Source organism: Procambarus clarkii, unplaced genomic scaffold, assembly GCF_040958095.1.
Source record: "Procambarus clarkii isolate CNS0578487 unplaced genomic scaffold, FALCON_Pclarkii_2.0 HiC_scaffold_1136, whole genome shotgun sequence".
Lineage (NCBI taxonomy): Eukaryota > Metazoa > Arthropoda > Malacostraca > Decapoda > Cambaridae > Procambarus > Procambarus clarkii.
The window spans coordinates 29668-42601 of NW_027190167.1; the positions used below are offsets into that span (position 1 = coordinate 29668).

At 43.7% G+C, this 12934-nt stretch overlaps 2 non-coding genes across 2 annotated transcripts; both read left to right on the top strand.

The window, feature by feature from the left end:
• Positions 1 to 642: 642 nt before the first annotated feature.
• LOC138362059 (5S ribosomal RNA) lies at positions 643 to 761 on the top strand. The gene has a single exon (XR_011227383.1). It is a non-coding gene; the product is annotated as a 5S ribosomal RNA (ribosomal RNA).
• Positions 762 to 8803: 8042 nt separating this feature from the next.
• LOC138362060 (5S ribosomal RNA) lies at positions 8804 to 8922 on the top strand. Its single transcript, XR_011227384.1, has one exon. It is a non-coding gene; the product is annotated as a 5S ribosomal RNA (ribosomal RNA).
• The last annotated feature ends 4012 nt before the right edge of the window (positions 8923 to 12934 follow it).

Below are 12934 nucleotides of genomic sequence, written 5' to 3' on the forward strand. Positions count from 1 at the left end.
AGTTTTCGGGTGAGCAACCTGGACGCGAGGTTTCCTGGTGGTGGCCACCACAGCAGCAGCAGCAGCCGCAGCCTTCTTGGTAGGCTTTGCTTCTACCATGATGATGATGATGAACCAACCAAGGTGATGAGAGACGCTCAGACAGTCACGGGGAATGATGCTGCCGCCGCTTGAGCCGAACCTATTTATGTGCCGGCACGGTACAGAAGCTGCAACCTGGCAACTCGTCCACCAATCACGACGGTTGGTTTTACGGCTCCGAAACCTGGATCCCATATCTTCTCTAAAATAGAAGCATTTGTTCATGTTCTTTGTAAAAGTATCATAAAGCAGGACAGATGAGACAAATATCATAAAAACTGAAGAGCAGATGAGCACACACATGTTTGTATTACAAAAGAAAATCCACAAATTCATTAGAAATTGGCAGGGCAGGCTGAGGAAGTAGGTAGATGTAAAATGTCTGTAAATGGCGAAAGAACATAAACCCAAGACTGAATAAACGATGTTAAATATCCATGCCAAGGAGACAAAAATATGTTAGGATACAATTACCATTAAGACACCACAAGCAGGTCCGTATCCTGCCGCGATGACTTAAAAAAGAGTTGGTTATTAGCCACAATGTGTAGGCAGTCTCATGCCAACGGCCATACCACGTTGAGAACACCGCTTCTCGTCCGATCAGCGAAGTTAAGCAACGTTGGGTTTGGTTAGTACTTGGATGGGTGACCGCCTGGGAACACCAAATGCTGTTGGCAATAATGTTTTTTGTTTTGTTTTGTTTTGTTTCGTTTGTTTTTGTTTGAATGGCTGGCTCCACGGGAAATTCACGGAGTTGTGTGGAATAAGGCCTGGTAAAATGAATTAATATGTATGTCATGTTTAAAACAAACTCGCTTAATATAGATATTGTGTGAGGCTTTATACAAAAACGAACAACCAAAACAAAACATGTTGTATATATATATAGCTTAATCCGGGTTTGAACTCGCAACTCCAAGAATACGCATCACTTATATACACTTTACCACTGGACCACTGCTGCAGGACACTAGCTTGATGCTGAGGTATCAATTTAATGACGTAAATGCCATTTCCACAAATAAATGATAATTAAAAAGTATTTGTATGTACAAATCTTTTCTGTTTAAAAGGCTACAATATCAGTTACTGATATAATTTGTGTTAATGTTTCTATACCCACAGGAAGGCATATTTTTGCTTATATGTAAAGGGTACGGAGAAGGAATCCACAGACCATCATTCCCCTCCCCTTCCCTCCCTCCCCCCCCCCCCCCCCCCAACTCCCACCTACTACCACCACCACCACCACCACCACCACACCACCACTACCACTCACCACCAATCACCACCACCACACCTAACCGAAAACCCCCTAACACATCAACCCTCCCCCCAATCAACAGGCGAAATAATAACCCTCAAATGCCTGCCTGCCTGCCTGCCTGCCAGCCAGCCAATACTAACGGTCTTCTCAGAAAGAAAATCTCTTTGTATCTGTATTACTTGATGAAATGTATGATTCTAATAATGAAAATAAATTTTGATGTCGGTTGTATGAGCATAATGACCAATATGCACATGATATGAATGAATTAAATAGTGTAGTTTTAAGTAATTAGGTTGTAGACACATTAAGCGGATATGATATTTGACGCGTCCAGAACTGGTGATTTTTGGTTTAGTTTTAAATGCACCACCACCACCACCACCACCATTGCTTCCCCAGAGCCTAATTAAGGACCGGTAAAAGGAGTCAATATGTATGTCATCTATAAAACCAAAGAATGAATAAAAAAAAACACACACAAACCTACATAATAGTATTAGGAAGATTGTATGGCAAAAAAAAAAAAGTATTATTCCCATTGGGTCGTTTGAACTCGCGACTTCCAAAACACCAGCCACACACCTTACCACCCAGCCACCATAGAATTGGTATAATTGTGCAACTTTAGTTATAAAAGTAAAGTTTTCTCACATTGTATTGATAACTTAAAGGATTTTTTTTTTTTTGCATCTACAAATCTTATTGTCTGTTCTATGAAAAGGCTTGATGTAAATTATGTATTTTTTGAATGATTGAATTGTAGGCACATTAAGCGGATTCGATATTTGATATATCCAGAAAAGGCGATTTATGTTCAGTTTTAAAATGCATCACCGTTAACGCTAAAGGACTGGTAAAATGACTCGATGTTTGTCATTTTTAAAATAAACACTAAAACAAGGCCCTTAACATATATAATGTTTGAATATAAATTGAATGCATATAAATACAAAGTGGGAGTGGCTGGCTGGCTGGCTGGCTGGCTGGCTGGCTGGCTGGCTGGCTGGCTGGCTGGCTGGCTGGCTGGCTGGCTGGCTGCTGGCTGCCTGCCTGCCTGCCTGCCTGCTGCCTGCCTGCCTGCTGCCTGCCTGCCTGCCTGCCTGCCTGCCTGCCTGCCTGCCTGCCTGCCTGCCTGCCTGCCTGCCTTGCCTGCCTGCCTTGCCTTGCCTTGCCTTGCCTGCCTGCCTGGCCTGTCCTGTCCTGTCCTGTTATTGCCTTGCCTTGCCCTGCCTTGGCTGCAGCTGGCTGGCTGGCTGGCTGGCTGGCTGGCTGGCTGGCTGGCTGGCTGGCTGGCTGGCTGGCTGGCTGGCCGGCCGTAAATCAACTCTTAACAACACCACACCACACCACACCACACCATCACTCATCACCCATCACCCACCACCGGCCCCAGTCTCCCAGCCTCTCTTATATACCCGAGCAGGCCCTTTAAATTATTTGAATTGTTGCACTTCGGCCAATGGCACGATCGCTGCTGCTCAAACATATTCTGGTTCACAAGTATTAAAATATATATATTATAATATATATATATATATATATATATATATATATATATATATATATATATATATATATATATATATATATATATATATATATATATTCATGAAACACATTAAAACCTTGATCATTTATTCATTTATTACGTCTAGTGAAGAATTGCTTTTGTTCATTTGTATGATTAAAAATTGATAGAATAAGAATTCCTCGCTTAAAGTAAAATATAAAATATATATTGGATTTATATGATTGGTTAATATTCCAAGTGATGCTGAATATCCCCTATAATTTTGTTTTGTTTGTTTGTTATGTACACATTCCAAATGAAATCAATATAAATGTTATTATTAATGTTTGAAAGTTGATTGTCTACTTGAATCTCTCTATTAAAGTGTGTGTGGCTCCGGATGGAGCCTGGTTATGGTATTTGTCGTGGTGGGTGGCAGAAGTGCTTACTTCTTCTCTGTCTTCTTTGGCAAAAGAACTGCCTGAATGTTTGGAAGAACACCTCCCTGTGCAATGGTTACGCCAGACAGAAGTTTGTTGAGTTCTTCGTCGTTGCGGATGGCCAACTGCAAGTGACGTGGGATGATACGGGTCTTCTTGTTGTCACGTGCGGCGTTACCGGCGAGCTCCAGAACTTCGGCAGCGAGGTATTCCATGACGGCTGCTAGGTAGACAGGAGCGCCAGCACCGACGCGTTCGGCGTAGTTGCCCTTACGCAGCAGACGGTGAATTCTGCCCACGGGGAACTGAAGTCCGGCCCTGCTGGAGCGAGACTTTGACTTGCCCTTCACTTTGCCTCCCTTGCCGCGTCCTGACATTACTGCTGCTGTTGTGGGTTTGTGGTGTTTTAATGCCGGCCCGCAGATCGAGCTTCGTGTTATATACCCCGCTCAGGATCAAGGGAGTCCGCCAACTGACCAATCAGCGCGCTCCGCCACGCGACCCGCTCTGAGCTGAGTCGCGAGCGGGATATAAAAGGAAAGCTCGACTCGCGCAAAAGTTCATTATTGTATCGCAACGCCAGCCAGCACGAGCATCATCATGCCACCCAAGGCATCTGGAAAGGCTGCCAAGAAGGCCGGAAAGGCCCAGAAGGCCATTGCCAAGGGCGATAAGAAAAAGAAGCGCAGGAGGAAGGAGAGCTACAGCATCTACATCTACAAAGTGCTGAAGCAGGTCCACCCCGACACTGGTATCTCTTCCAAAGCCATGTCGATCATGAACTCGTTCGTGAACGACATCTTCGAGCGCATCGCCGCCGAGGCTTCTCGCCTGGCCCACTACAACAAGCGTTCCACCATTACCAGTCGGGAGATCCAGACGGCTGTAAGGCTCCTGTTGCCCGGAGAACTGGCCAAGCACGCCGTCTCTGAGGGCACTAAGGCCGTCACCAAGTACACCTCCTCCAAGTAAACGGCTTACTGCCCTGTGGTGGTGGCTTGGCCTCAAACCAACAAACTCGGCTCCATTGGAGCCACACTTTAATTTCTAAAGAGATTGTGAGTGTTAGACACCAATACTATTATAACAAAAACCTCTGTCACTGAAAGCAAATAGCTATAAAATGAGAATATTTATGAAACTGTCTGTGTGTGTTTCTCTCTCTCAGTCTCTGTCTGTCTGTCTGTCTGTCTGTCTGTCTGTCTGTCTGTCTGTCTGTCTGTCTGTCTGTCTGTCTGTCTGTCTGTCTGTCTGTCTGTGTGTCTCTCTCTCTCTCTCTCTCTCTCTCTCTCTCTCTCTCTCTCTCTCTCTCTCTCTCTCTCTCTCTCTCTCTCTCTCTCTCTCTCTCTCTCTCTCAACACATATAAGCACTCGGTATCTTTTTTCTAGAGATTAGAGATTCATTGTTATGTTCCACATTAGGATTACTATGCAGGCCACCCTCTTAGGTTTGAAAATGTCAAGAAAACGGTTAATTTAAAATGTCATCTCCTAACTTAACAGATTAAGCCAGAGGACCGAAAACAGAATAAAACAGGACTGGACAGTATGTCACTTATACAAGCTGCTTTTATTTCTAGTACAGTATGACAATTTTTATTTTTGGGGGGGGTGATCCTTGACAGTGCATAAGAGCGAAAAGCGACGGCGTTTTGTTTGTAAGAGAACAGGTTGTACTACAAATGACTTGATTTATTGATATCACGTGTATGTATGACACCTAAATTAGTGTATTTATTTATTTTTTTTTAATTTTTTATTATTTATTATATGTGTAGATGAAGGTTAATTCATATGACTGATGCTAGGAATGTCTGAAATCTCCTTAGAAGGATATTTTGGCCCTGAGAAGGGCCGAGTTTGGTGTATACTAGGGTGGTCGATTTAGCTTATGCACGCTCTCCACGGATACGGCGAGCAAGCTGAATGTCCTTTGGCATGATGGTGACACGCTTGGCGTGGATGGCACAGAGGTTAGTGTCCTCGAAGAGACCGACCAGGTAAGCCTCGGATGCCTCCTGTAAAGCCATGACGGCAGACGACTGGAAGCGAAGATCTGTCTTGAAGTCCTGGGCAATCTCGCGCACCAGACGCTGGAAGGGAAGTTTCCTGATGAGCAACTCGGTGCTCTTCTGGTAACGACGGATCTCACGCAGGGCGACCGTTCCGGGCCTGTAACGGTGAGGCTTCTTCACACCCCCTGTGGCAGGAGCAGACTTGCGTGCTGCCTTGGTGGCCAGCTGCTTACGAGGAGCCTTGCCTCCCGTGGACTTGCGAGCAGTCTGCTTGGTGCGAGCCATGGTGAACAACTGTGGTTTGTGATGGCCGGCGCCGAAAAATTTTTGCTTATATACGCCGTCTCGAGGCGCTTGCTCGAGCGCCATTGGCTGCTCGACTCGCCTACGTCACCCCGTTGCCCCTCCCCTCCTTCCTCTGGCTGCAGCCAACAGGCGGCTCACCTCAATCACTATTATTGCTGATTTTGCTCTATTTTTTGGATTTGTGCAAAAGTCATTTCACAGGGACGTGAAACAGACGAGTAGGCAACTGCAGTTTTGAAAGCGTTGTGAGAAAGCCGTGTCTACTCGACCACAAGCGTAAAGTAAGGGCAGGCAGGAGTTGCAATGCTACTAGTACGTCCGCTTGATGGGATATAGTCGGGAAATCGTGCGGGCATTCGTCAATTCGATTCACACAACTTCAACACCATGACTGGACGCGGCAAGGGAGGCAAGGGACTCGGAAAGGGTGGCGCCAAGCGTCATCGTAAGGTGCTACGTGACAACATCCAGGGCATCACCAAGCCCGCTATTCGTCGCTTAGCTCGTCGTGGCGGCGTCAAGCGTATTTCGGGTCTCATCTACGAAGAGACCCGTGGCGTCCTGAAGGTGTTCCTCGAGAACGTCATCCGTGATGCTGTAACCTACACGGAACACGCCAAGAGGAAGACCGTCACTGCCATGGACGTGGTGTACGCTCTGAAGCGCCAGGGTCGTACCCTCTACGGATTCGGCGGATAAGAGCTTGGCTAATCCATCGATTCCACCCACCACCACCTCAAAACGGGACCTAATTAGGTCCCTATACTTTTTTACTGAAGGGCTTAATAGACGATAACATAAATTGTTTTGATATCAGCTAGCACATTGGGTCTTATGAAATCTATTTTTTATCCTCGCATGCTTAAAGGGACTCTGATTGGGGGGGGGGGGGGGGGAAGGTTTGTTACGTTATATACTAGCAGAGCAGGATCATTGGTGGGGAGGGGGGGGGGGTGAGGGAGGGAGAGAGAGAGAGAGAGAGATCTTTCCCAACTCTTCCTTTTTACATGAGTGAGCTACCCGTTTTATTCATTTTATCCTTCTCAGAGCTGTTTTGATAGTATCCAAATGATGGTAAATGAAAAGGGAGGACACGAATATCTACCCAGAATTCAGGAATGGCAATCGATATGCATGTTTGAGTGCGAATCTTTTTCTCTCTCAACTTAGGTATACGTTTATGTCGTACCTAAAAGCGAGAACCACACTATTGGGACAAGTATGCAAGGCCCAATTTTCCTAACAAGCACAGTTAATTTTGTTATTTTCGAACATTTCTTTCCAAATTGGTTTATCCAATTAACAGTATTATATTAAGATCATGAATTGCTGGGTTAGGTTAGGTTAGCTTAGCTTAGGTTGGTTAGCTTAGCTTAGCTTAGGTTAGGTTAGGTTAGCTTAGCTTAGCTTGGGTTAGCATAGGTTAGGTTAGGTTTGATTACATTTCTATGTTAGATTTAACTCAAATTCAAAACAATTGCCAGTCATTCGGCTTGTTAGTCAACTTGCCTCTAATAGGGGCAATTTGTCTAACAAGACTATTTAGTTTTGTGTGCATATATATATATATATATATATATATATATATATATATATATATATATATATATATATATATATATATATATATATATATATATATATATATATATATTATAGCTTCAAGACTCCGAACCAATATAGAAGCATCAAGAGGAAGTGCTTGTGTTATGGGCCAATAGGCCTTCTGCAGTTACTTCCATTCTTATGTTTTTATTCCCATTGGTTCGTGTTTTATCTTGTGTAAATGTCAATCACCTTACCCAAAACTTTGGTACCATATCACCTCACCCTGTATATATATATATATTATATATATATATATATATATATATATATATATATATATATATATATATATATATATATATATATATATATATATATATAATATACAGAGTAAATCTACCCCAAAAGTAATGATTTATTTGTGTACAAAACTAAACTCTTTTTGGAATCATATGAGGCCCCTCCACTGAGGGGGGAGGCCTGGATGTTTATTGTCATGTGTATTCATGCTGCTTGCATGTCGTCGTTTATTTTGCCTTTGTTGTTTTCTTGACAGCTTTCTTTGCCTTGGGTGGTTTGGGAGATTTTGAAGCTCTCTTTATTTTGGGCTTTTTGTTCCCAACAACAAGCTGCTGCTGCTTCTTTTTCAAGGCTGTAGGTGGTTTGTTGCTTGTGGCGGCTTTCTTGGGAGTTACCACGGCCTTCTTTGCTGCTGTAGATGGTTTCTTGGTTGTGGTGGCTTTCTTGGGAGTTAGAACGGCCCTCTTCTCTGCTACGGCCAGCTTGAATGATCCACTAGCTCCACTTCCTTGGTCTGAACAAGAATGCCGTCAGCCACTGCTTTCTTGAGAAATCTTCGGATGTAAATGGCGATCTTGGCAGCCTCGACTTTGTTGTTGGCAACAACGTACTTCTTGATTGCTTGTAGAGACGAGCCCTTACGGTCTTTGAGTGCTGCGACCGCGGCTAGAACCATTTGACTAGTTTTCGGGTGAGCAACCTGGACGCGAGGTTTCCTGGTGGTGGCCACCACAGCAGCAGCAGCAGCAGCAGCCGCAGCCTTCTTGGTAGGCTTTGCTTCTACCATGATGATGATGATGAACCAACCAAGGTGATGAGAGACGCTCAGACAGTCACGGGGGAATGATGCTGCCGCCGCTTGAGCCGAACCTATTTATGTGCCGGCACGGTACAGAAGCTGCAACCTGGCAACTCGTCCACCAATCACGACGGTTGGTTTTACGGCTCCGAAACCTGGATCCCATATCTTCTCTAAAATAGAAGCATTTGTTCATGTTCTTTGTAAAAGTATCATAAAGCAGGACAGATGAGACAAATATCATAAAACTGAAGAGCAGATGAGCACACACATGTTTGTATTACAAAAGAAAATCCACAAATTCATTAGAAATTGGCAGGGCAGGCTGAGGAAGTAGGTAGATGTAAAATGTCTGTAAATGGCGAAAGAACATAAACCCAAGACTGAATAAACGATGTTAAATATCCATGCCAAGGAGACAAAAATATGTTAGGATACAATTACCATTAAGACACCACAAGCAGGTCCGTATCCTGCCGCGATGACTTAAAAAAGAGTTGGTTATTAGCCACAATGTGTAGGCAGTCTCATGCCAACGGCCATACCACGTTGAGAACACCGCTTCTCGTCCGATCAGCGAAGTTAAGCAACGTTGGGTTTGGTTAGTACTTGGATGGGTGACCGCCTGGGAACACCAAATGCTGTTGGCAATAATGTTTTTTGTTTTGTTTTGTTTTGTTTCGTTTGTTTTTGTTTGAATGGCTGGCTCCACGGGAAATTCACGGAGTTGTGTGGAATAAGGCCTGGTAAAATGAATTAATATGTATGTCATGTTTAAAACAAACTCGCTTAATATAGATATTGTGTGAGGCTTTATACAAAAACGAACAACCAAAACAAAACATGTTGTATATATATATAGCTTAATCCGGGTTTGAACTCGCAACTCCAAGAATACGCATCACTTATATACACTTTACCACTGGACCACTGCTGCAGGACACTAGCTTGATGCTGAGGTATCAATTTAATGACGTAAATGCCATTTCCACAAATAAATGATAATTAAAAAGTATTTGTATGTACAAATCTTTTCTGTTTAAAAGGCTACAATATCAGTTACTGATATAATTTGTGTTAATGTTTCTATACCCACAGGAAGGCATATTTTTGCTTATATGTAAAGGGTACGGAGAAGGAATCCACAGACCATCATTCCCCTCCCCTTCCCTCCCCCTCCCCCCCCCCCCCCCCCCCAACTCCCACCTACTACCACCACCACCACCACCACCACCACCACCACTACCACTCACCACCAATCACCACCACCACACCTAACCGAAAACCCCCTAACACATCAACCCTCCCCCCAATCAACAGGCGAAATAATAACCCTCAAATGCCTGCCTGCCTGCCTGCCTGCCAGCCAGCCAATACTAACGGTCTTCTCAGAAAGAAAATCTCTTTGTATCTGTATTACTTGATGAAATGTATGATTCTAATAATGAAAATAAATTTTGATGTCGGTTGTATGAGCATAATGACCAATATGCACATGATATGAATGAATTAAATAGTGTAGTTTTAAGTAATTAGGTTGTAGACACATTAGCGGATATGATATTTGACGCGTCCAGAACTGGTGATTTTTGGTTTAGTTTTAAATGCACCACCACCACCACCACCACCACCATTGCTTCCCCAGAGCCTAATTAAGGACCGGTAAAAGGAGTCAATATGTATGTCATCTATAAAACCAAAGAATGAATAAAAAAAAACACACACAAACCTACATAATAGTATTAGGAAGATTGTATGGCAAAAAAAAAAAAGTATTATTCCCATTGGGTCGTTTGAACTCGCGACTTCCAAAACACCAGCCACACACCTTACCAACCCAGCCACCATAGAAGTTGGTATAATTGTGCAACTTTAGTTATAAAAGTAAAGTTTTCTCACATTGTATTGATAACTTAAAGGATTTTTTTTTTTTTTGCATCTACAAATCTTATTGTCTGTTCTATGAAAAGGCTTGATGTAAATTATGTATTTTTTGAATGATTGAATTGTAGGCACATTAAGCGGATTCGATATTTGATATATCCAGAAAAGGCGATTTATGTTCAGTTTTAAAATGCATCACCGTTAACGCTAAAGGACTGGTAAAATGACTCGATGTTTGTCATTTTTAAAATAAACACTAAAACAAGGCCCTTAACATATATAATGTTTGAATATAAATTGAATGCATATAAATACAAAGTGGGAGTGGCTGGCTGGCTGGCTGGCTGGCTGGCTGGCTGGCTGGCTGGCTGGCTGGCTGGCTGGCTGGCTGGCTGGCTGGCTGGCTGCCTGCCTGCCTGCCTGCCTGCCTGCCTGCCTGCCTGCCTGCCTGCCTGCCTGCCTGCCTGCCTGCCTGCCTGCCTGCCTGCCTGCCTGCCTGCCTGCCTGCCTGCCTGCCTGCCTGCCTGCCTGCCTTGCCTGTCTGCCTGCCTGGCTGCCTTGCCTTGCCTGGCCTGTCCTGCCTGTCCTGCTATGCCTTGCCTTGCCCTGCCTTGCCTGCAGCTGGCCTGGCCTTGGCCTTGCCTGCCCTGCCTTGGCTGCTAGCTGGCTGGCTGGCTGGCTGGCTGGCTGGCCGTAAATCAACTCTTAACAACACCACACCACACCACACCACACCATCACTCATCACCCATCACCCACCACCGGCCCCAGTCTCCCAGCCTCTCTTATATACCCGAGCAGGCCCTTTAAATTATTTGAATTGTTGCACTTCGGCCAATGGCAGGCACGATCGCTGCTGCTCAAACATATTCTGGTTCACAAGTATTAAAATATATATATATATATATATATATATATATATATATATATATATATATATATATATATATATATATATATATATATATATATATATATATATATATTCATGAAACACATTAAAACCTTGATCATTTATTCATTCATTACGTCTAGTGAAGAATTGCTTTTGTTCATTTGTATGATTAAAAATGGATAGAATAGAATTCCTCGCTTAAAGTAAAATATAAATATATATTGGATTTATATGATTGGTTAATATTCCAAGTGATGCTGAATATCCCCTATAATTTTGTTTTGTTTGTTTGTTATGTACACATTCCAAATGAAATCAATATAAATGTTATTATTAATGTTTGAAAGTTGATTGTCTACTTGAATCTCTCTATTAAAGTGTGTGTGGCTCCGGATGGAGCCTGGTTATGGTATTTGTCGCTGGTGGGTGGCAGAAGTGCTTACTTCTTCTCTGTCTTCTTTGGCAAAAGAACTGCCTGAATGTTTGGAAGAACACCTCCCTGTGCAATGGTTACGCCAGACAGAAGTTTGTTGAGTTCTTCGTCGTTGCGGATGGCCAACTGCAAGTGACGTGGGATGATACGGGTCTTCTTGTTGTCACGTGCGGCGTTACCGGCGAGCTCGAGAACTTCGGCAGCGAGGTATTCCATGACGGCTGCCAGGTAGACAGGAGCGCCAGCACCGACGCGTTCGGCGTAGTTGCCCTTACGCAGCAGACGGTGAATTCTGCCCACGGGGAACTGAAGTCCGGCCCTGCTGGAGCGAGACTTTGACTTGCCCTTCACTTTGCCTCCCTTGCCGCGTCCTGACATTGCTGCTGCTGTTGTGGGTTTGTGGTGTTTTAATGCCGGATTCGGATTCGGATTGATGTCCATAGGGAATGGAAAGGATGGGGAGGTAGAGGGATGGGGAGATGAAATTCAGGAAGAGGATGCGGGTGTAGAGAGAGAGGAGGTTTGAAAGTTCGGTGGCCTGTCCACCATGGGTTGACATTTTTGTATGTGTTGTTTGTTTGCGTATGTGTTATGTTGGGTTGTCAGTACATTGGCTGGGGGGGCTAGTGTTTGTGACCTTGTTGGTGTCCTAAAGCACTAGAGCCGATGGAGTTGGCTGAAGGAGGCTAATCTTAGAAACATCAGGGTAGTTACACTTCTGCCGCCACGACAAATGGTTTTTTGGTTTTATATTTTTTTGTAGGTGTTTTATTTATTTATATATTTTTTTTTTTTTTTTTTTTTATTATTTTTTTTTTTTTTTTTTTTTTTTTTTTAATTTATTTATTTATTTTTTTATTTTTTTATTTTTATTTTTTTATTTTGTTATTTTTTTTTTTCTTTCTTTCTTTATTCTTCATTTGGTGTAGATTGGGTCCGGGATGGGCCACTCATCTGGATCGTCTGGCAGACCGCTTAGTATCTGAGGGCTTGGGAAGGCCTCATCATGGATATGTCTGATCACTTTTTGTTGGAGAGTGATTCTTCTGGTTCTGTGTGGTGGTTCGTGGATCTCGTAGTCGCTGGTGGTGTTTCTGCTACGAAGGGATCTTCTGGGTCTGGGACATACATGTTCTTCATACGGTACAGCTGTCTTCTGGCCAGGTAGCTGAGCCTAATGTTCATTGGCTTCATGTTGAGCGTCTCATGGATCAGGTCAGTTCTTACCCTGTCCCTCAGAGTCAGGCCCTCTGCAAAGCGAAGTGCTTTGTTTTGTACTCGTTGAATCTTCAACATGTTGGATTTGTTGGTGAGGTTCAGGGGAACGTAGGGGTATTCCAAGCTAGGCCTTATGATCATTCTGTACAGGTGGAGCTTGATGTGGGATGGGGCTTGGTTGAAACGGAAGAGCCTCTCCAGTGAGCCCGGGCCATCGCTGTCTTCTGGGATA